The following is an 8,032-nucleotide window of genomic DNA, read 5'->3' as shown; positions in this document are numbered from 1 at the left end:
TCTGAGGAAGGGTCACCGGACCCGAAACGTTAACTCTGTTTTCTCCTTCACAGATGCTGCCAGACCTGCTGAGATTTTCCAGCAACTTTGTTTTTGTTCCTGATTTACAGCATCTGCACTTCTTTTGGTTTTTACTCACTGATTGAGGCCTGTGGGTCTGAAAGCTGAGGATCCAATTGCAGAGGGTGGAGCCGAGATCTAAGTTTTGAAGTTTTGATCAGTCAGCAGGGGATAATGGTGTTGAAGGCGGAGCTGTAGTCAGTAAACAGGAGTCTGACATAGGTGTCCTTGTTGTCCAGATGTTCCAGGGATGTGTGCAGGGCTAGGGAAATTGAAGAGAAAAATAAATGGGATGTAAATGGCTAGTTCATTTAAGCAGTCTCCATGCTTGTAACATCATCAGCATATGGGATTATATATTGAATGATTTCTGATGGCACTGATATTTCAAATAGCTTCCAGTAGCCTCCAAGGAATATTCATTTAGCCCTGTACTTCTGAAATTCTATTTTCTGGATTTTCAATTGGTTGATAATGAGAGGACAACCAGGGAACAATCAAACCTCAGTCCTGCAGCTTTTTCAGACCCTATCCTGCTGACTTAAAACTAATTCAAACTCTGGTTTTTCCCTGCCAGACTGACCATCCTCCATGAGGCTCCAGTTCTCATTCAATATCTGTCATCTGTTTGAATATAAGGCTTCTTGGGAGTCAAAGAGTCTAGGCAGCAATTAACTTTCAGGCCTGGTCTCAAAAACGAATAGCAGTTTGTTTGTTCTTACCTTTTTAAAACATAAACTGCTGCTCACAATCCAAAAGTTACCTTTCAGCTCTCTGCTCACAGTTCACAGCTCCAAACCAAAAGTGATGAAATGAATAAAACAAAATAATGAAATATCAGCGACACTGAGGATTATTGAAAATGCTTCATTCATATTTTTTGCAATGCCATGCTGAGCTGCTCCAGTATTAAGCATAAAGAGATTTGTGTAGTCCTTTCCTCTAGTGAGTTGTTTAATTATCCACCATCATTTGCAACTGGATTAGACAGGACTACAGTGTTTTGATCTGATTCATTGTTTGTGGTATCACATAGCTTTGTCTATTGTAACATTCTTCTGCTGGTTGAAGTGAAAGTAGTCCTAAGTAGTAGTTTTGCCAGGTTGGCACCTAAGGGATGTGGTGGGTCATGAGGTTGCAGATTGTGTTTGATTATAATTGTATTGCTACCAATGGCTCATGGCATCTCATGCATACCCCAGTTTTGAGATCTTAGATCTATTCAAAATCCATCCCTTTTCCATACCATGCAACAGAATGCAGGGTTTCCTCACTCTGAAGGTGGGACTGCATTTCCAACATTGAATTTTCTCACCCAGAGGAACATCCTGTGTCCTTTTCCACCCTTAGTGATTCTTCCAGTTTAACAAGGAGGGGTACATATTCATCAGGCAGGAGGAGTTTGGGTAGATGGTAACCAGCAAAGTGCTTCCACGCTCATGTTTGACTTGATGCCAATTGGCACAAGACCAACAAGATTAAAAAGGTAAATGCATGGCTGAAGAATTGGTGTAGGAGAAACGGGATTGAATTCATGGAACATTGTCACCAGCACTGGGGAAGGTGAGAGCTGTTCTGATGGGATGAGATCCACCTGAATTATGTTGGGACCAGATTCCTGGTGAATTGCATAACTAGGGCTGTGGATAGGGCTTTAAGATTAAGTGGGGGGCACGGGGAGTGTTCACTTGCATGGAAAATTATGGAAGAAGTTGAGGCGAAAGGCTCAGCAGAGATTATTAAAGCTTCCAGAACAAGTCATAGGACAGAGAATATGGAAAGGGTCAGGAATCTAACTTCAGGCACAGCAGATAAGGGAACAGCTATGAGAAGGGGAGACAGTGGATCCAGGATTGAGAGTGTTGTACTTAAATGCGTGCAGCAAATGAAACAAGGTAAATGAGCTTGGAATGCAGATTGAAATCGGAAGGTACGATGTTGGGAATGACAGAGAAGCGGCTGCAAGACATGATCAGGACTGACAACCAAATATCCAAGGATATACGTCTTATCAAAAGGACAGGCAGATGGACAGAGAGGGCTGGGTTGCCTTGTTTGTAAGAAATGAAATTAAACCAATGAGAAGTGACTAAGAGTCAGAAGGAGTAGAATCTGTGTGGGTAGAATTGAGGAACCACAAAGTAAAAAAATACACTGATGGGAGTTACATACAAGCCGCCTAGCAGTAATCAGGATGTGGGATGAAAAAGCATGTAAAAAAGGCACTATTACAAAATAATCATGGGGTCTTCAAGAAAATCAGGTTCGTATTGGATCCCAAGAAAAGGAATCCATGGAATATCTGTGAGGTTTTTTTTGGAGCAGCTTGTAGTATATATCACTAGAGAACAGGCAATTCTGGATTTGGAGACATGTAATGAGGCACGCTTGATTAGGGATTGAAGGTGAAGGAATCCTGAGGGGGCATTGGCCATAATGCGATAGAATTCACCCTGCAGCTTTAGAGGGGGAGACTGGAATCAGTGTTACAATTTGGAAAAAGTAACTATTAAAACGTGAAGGAGGAACCTGCCAGAACTGATTGGAAAGGGAACCTAGAGGGGAAGATTGTGAGCAGCAAGGCAGGAGTATTTTGGGAGGTACAACAGAAATTCACCCCAAGGAAGAAAAAACATGGTAAGGGGAGAATGAGGCAACCATGGCTGATAAGGGAATTTAGGGACAGAATTAAAGCAAAAGAGAAAGCATATAATGTGGTGAAAATTAGTGGAAGTGAGAGGATTGGGAAGCCTTTAAAAATCAGCAGAGTGTAACTAAAAGAAAAAATAATGGTAGGGAAGATGAAATATGAGTAAAAACTTGCTAGTCATCTAAAAGAAGAATGCAAGAGATTTTTAGATATATAAAAGATAAGAGAGAGGCAAGAGTGAACATTGGCCTGCTGGAAAATGATGCAGGAGAAGTATTAATGAGGAACAAAGAAATGGTGGAGGAACTGAATAGGTACTTTGCATCAGTTTTCACAGTGGAAGACACCAGCAGCATATCAGAATTTCAAGACAGTCAAGGGGCAGGGACAAATGTAGTGGCCATCTCTGAGGAGAAGGTGCTCACGAAGCTGAAAAGTCTGAAGGTGGATAAATAATCCTGGACCAGATGGACTACACTGCAGAGTCTGAAGGAGATGGCTGAAGAAATTGTAGAGGCATTGATGGTGATCTTTCAGGAATCACCGGAGTCAAGGAATATCTCAGAGAACTAGAAAATGTTGAATGTAACATGCCTGTTTAAAAAAAGAGGGAGGCAGAAGTCATGAAACTATGAGGCAATTAGGCTGACCTTGGTTGTTGGTAAGGTTTTAGAGTCAACTATTAATAATGAGATTGCAGAGTACTTGGACGTACATGGTAAAATAGGGCTGAGTCAGCATGGCTTTGTCAAGGGGAAGTCATTCCTTATAAACCTGTTAGAATTCTTTGAGGAGGTAATGAGCAAGTTAGACAAGGGAGATCCAGTGGACGTGATCGCTTTGGATTTCCAGAAGGCCTTTGACAAGGTGCGGCACAAGAGGCTGCTAAATAAGACAAGAGCCCATGGTGTTAGGGGCAAGGCACCAGCAAGGATCGAGGATTGTCTGACTGGCAGAAGGTAGAGAGTAGGGATAAAGGGGTCTTTTTCAGGATGGTAGCTGGTTACTAGTGGAGTTCTGCAAGGGTCAGTGTTGGAACCACAACTATTCACGTTATACATTAACAATGTGGTCGAAGGACCATTGTTGTTAAGTTTGCAGATGACACAAGGTAGGTGGAGGGACAGATAGTGTTGAGGAGGCAGAAAGGCTGCAGAAGGACTTGGACAGGCAAGGAGAGTGGGCAAAGAAGTCAAAGGTGGAATACAATGTGGGAAAATGCACATTGGGAGAAAGAATAGATGTGTACACTGTTTTCTAAATAGGGAAAGGCTTCAGAAATCTGAAGCACAAAGAGTCTTAAGAGTCCTAGTTCAGGATCTTCTTAAGGTTAACATGCAGGTTCAGTTGGCAATTAGGAAGGCAAATGCAATGTGTCTTTTGCTCTATTCATTTGTGGGATGTGGACATTGCTGGCTAGCCAGCATTTCTTACCCATCCCTAAATTGATTTCAAAAAGGCTAGAATACAAAATAGGGATGTACTGCTGAGGCTGTATAAGGGTTAGGGTCAGACTGCATTTGGAAAATTGTGAGTAGTTTTATGCCCCATATCTAAGGAAGGATGTGCTGGCATTGGAGGCAGTCCAGAGGAGGTTTGCAAGAATGTTCATTGGCTTGAAAGTCTTGTCATATGGGGATTTGGTTAAGACTCTGGTTTTATTGCCAATGGAGTTCAGAAAGATGAGGAAGATCTCATTGAAAGTTGAAGAACACCAAGAGGCCTGGATAGAGGCACGTGGAGAAGATATTTCCATTAGTAGGAGAGACTCGGACCTGAGGACACAGTCTCAGAATGAAGAGATGACCCTTTAGAACTAAGATGAGGAGGAATTTCTTGGCCACAGGATGGTGGAACTCATTATCACAGGAGACCACATGATTAAGTATATTTAAGACAGACATAGTTTAAATTTAAAATCTACATCTTGGTAAAATTACACTTAGCACATCAGGTGTACAAGTTTCAAGGATCACTTAAAACATTATACAAATTCAAAGGTATCCCAACGCCATCTACAATTTTATACAATATATTTATAAGTACTCATCAGAGTGAAATGATTTACTCCACTGTCTAATTATGAAAATATCTATCAAATACTTATTTTCAGGTGTCCGTTTTTAAAAGAAGCAGATATGAGATAAATGTTGATAATGGAGATCTTGATTAGTAAGGGGATCAAGTGTTATGAGGAGACAGAAAGAGAAGGAGGCTGAGAATGATACAGCATGATCAAATTGTGGAGCAGACTTGATGGAGTGAAAGGCCTAATTCTGCCACTATATCTTATTGTCTTATAGTCTTATGCCTTGAAATTTCATGCGGGTCAAAGTCAATATTTATGATTCCCACGGCAACTCTTCTCCCAACACTATGCCGCTGTGCCACCACATCTGGTGGGTCAGCCTTGCTCTTTGGATTGGATGTAATTGTGATTTGATTGCTTAATTTCATAAATTGTGTTATGTCAGGTTGTTGCTTGATTAATCTATGGGATGTATATCCCGATATTTTATCATAAGCGCCTGAAAGTTAGTGAGGGGGACTTTGCAGGGTTGGCAGGGTAAGACTTGCCATTGCTATTTATGGTGCCTAGGCATGCATGGCAACCCTTTCTTTAGACTTTGGAGTCCACTGTTATAACTGACTGCGTTGCTAGAACACTTTACTGCTGTGGGTTTGGAATCACATGTTGCCTAGACAAGTAAGAACAGGCCAGATTTCCTTCCCTAAAGAACTGTAGTGAGTGAAGGGAGATGTAGAGACATGGAAAATAGGAGTAGGCATGGAACTTTCAGGCCATTTAGTCAGTTCCACCGTTCACCATGATCATGGCTGACCCTTTCCCTCAACATCCTGCTCCTGTTTTTGCCACATAACCCTTGACAATTCATCTTCTGGAAATCTATGTCTTTTTTGAATATATTCAGCGGCTTCATTTCGACAGCCTTCTGTGATAGAGACTTCCATGGGTTCATCAGTCTCCTGGTGAAGAAATTCCTCTTCATCTCAATCCAAAATGGCCTATTGTGTGTCCTGAGACCATGACCTATTAAACTGGACCCTATAGTGAGGGAAAATATCATTCCTGCATCCAGTCTGTACAGCCTTGTTAGAGTTTTGTACATTTCACTGAACATTTAAATACAGAGTTAACGTTTCAGGTTCGAAACGTTAACTCTGATTTTTAACTTCACAGAAACTGCCGGACCTGCTGAGCTTTTCCAGCAACTTCTGTTTTTTTCCAGATTTACAGCATCTGCAGTTCTTTCGATTTTTATTTAAATGCAGACATTTGTTAAGAGAACAAATTCATTGCTGTAAGGAAAGAGGTGCTGTTCTTGCCTTTACTAAAAAAGGAGCAGTCTAACAGAGGAAATCAGAGACAGTAACCCCTGACAGCTGAAGTCTGGAGGCATTAATTAACTGTACAGCTTGGTAATTGGTGCATTTTAAGCTTTTCTCCACATCTAAACTGAAGTAATCATTCAACCTGGTGCTTGGGAGATTATGGGTATCATGTTAACTAGTTGTCCTATAGATTATAACTCAAGAGCATAACAACAGATAACTGCTGAGGGTGATTCTAAACTTGAAACCTAATTAGTCAAATATTTACAAAGTGAGGATGGTGGGGCTGGTGATGCATTGCAGCTGTAACATGTGGATTGCAGCCATTCAAAAAATAAACAACTCTAAGAATCTTTTTTGGCCACATGGTTCAAAATGAATTGAACAAGGTAATAGACAAGAAATAGTTTCAATGCGTGAAGCTGGAGCTGCTCCAAGAGAAGATGCACAAGAGTAGTTCATATATGTTGCATTCATTCAAATGCAAGTTTACAATTGGAGTGGCCTTACCATTGATTTGAAAGCACATGAGCTTCCGTGAGCACATAGCAGTATCCAGCCTTATAATTGTTTACATTAGATAAACAGAGGTCTTACCGCTGAAGTTTTTCTCTTTGCCTTCATTGACTATGAAAGCAATGTCTGAGTTCAAAGCCAATATTTATTATTGTGTAATTGACGCTGAAGTATATTTTTAAGGCAGTTTCTTAATATTATTTGACTAATGTCCTTATATTATTAATTAGAATATATTATATTATTCAGAGCTTGCAGCACTACAGCTGAATAATAATAACCTGGCAGTGAGTCACTGCATGGCACACTGAAAACAAAACATAATGGCTTGTCGCACAGAAGAATGATCTGTTTGATGTTTGTGCTATATAATTGTTTGGCAACAAAATTGTTAGTTTTTAAGATGACCAGAAAACAGTTCAGGAAACCTGAAATAAAATAAGAAAGGCTGGAATTCAGATGAAGCTTGGTTACAACGAGAATTTCTGGAACATGAATCATTTACACAGATCAGTGTTTAATTGATTATGGAATCTTTGAAAACTACCGATAGTTACTTAAAAGGCACATGAGGAGCACAAAGGAGATAGGAGGGAAACAAGATTGTGTATAAACAATTCCAAAGTGGGAGCTATCTCACTTTTCCTCTTGTGTTTTTACCAGTTTCCAGTTGGCCAGTCACCATCTGTACCAAGAAATGGTTAGTTAACTTTCCAAGCATAGTACCTGTAACCAAAGAATCGAGGTTAGGTAGATTGGCCATGCTAAATTGCCCAAAGTGTCCAGTGATGTGTAGACTAAGTGCATTAGCAATGGGAAATGCAGGGTTACAGGGATGGGGTAGGGGTTGGATATGGATGGAATGCTCTTTGGAGGATTGGTGTGGACTCGATGGGCCAAATGGCTTGCTTCCATACATTCCTGGTTAATTAAAAGACTTTGGATCATGTAGAATTAGACCCTATATATACACCACTGTGAAGAAAACCGGAAATGAGGTAATCAACTCCAACAGACCGTAGAGTTTAAATAACAGGTGGGAAAATACAACAGTACTTCATCGGAGGCTGCACTGATGATGTTACCCAGCAGGGTAATGAAACGTCTGTGAACTAACAAACCAGCTCAGCGAGCCAACCAACCACAGCATCGTCGGTTGGATTTTATTCAGCAGATTGAGCAAAGCGAAGAGCTAGCTTCATAATCTCAGAGGAGTTCATGCATCCTTTTCACACTAGTGGGCAAACTAAATCAGTAACAGAAATGGGTGGAATCAGGGAAACTGTCCACTATCTAAATAAGCTCATTAACAAGCCATTTAAAAGTCTTTATCCTCAAACTCACTGGGATTTCATGGTGGCTCAGGGATTTTCCTGAACTTACATGGGTTTACTAAACTTCCCGAAAGTGGCTCAAAATACTCCATCAGGCTTAGCAATAGCTTCCGAGAAA

The sequence above is a fragment of the Rhincodon typus genome, chromosome 4 (assembly GCF_021869965.1).
Source record: "Rhincodon typus isolate 14 chromosome 4, sRhiTyp1.1, whole genome shotgun sequence".
Lineage (NCBI taxonomy): Eukaryota > Metazoa > Chordata > Chondrichthyes > Orectolobiformes > Rhincodontidae > Rhincodon > Rhincodon typus.
The sequence above is the reverse complement of the archived record's forward strand: the minus strand, read 5'-3'. Positions refer to the sequence as shown.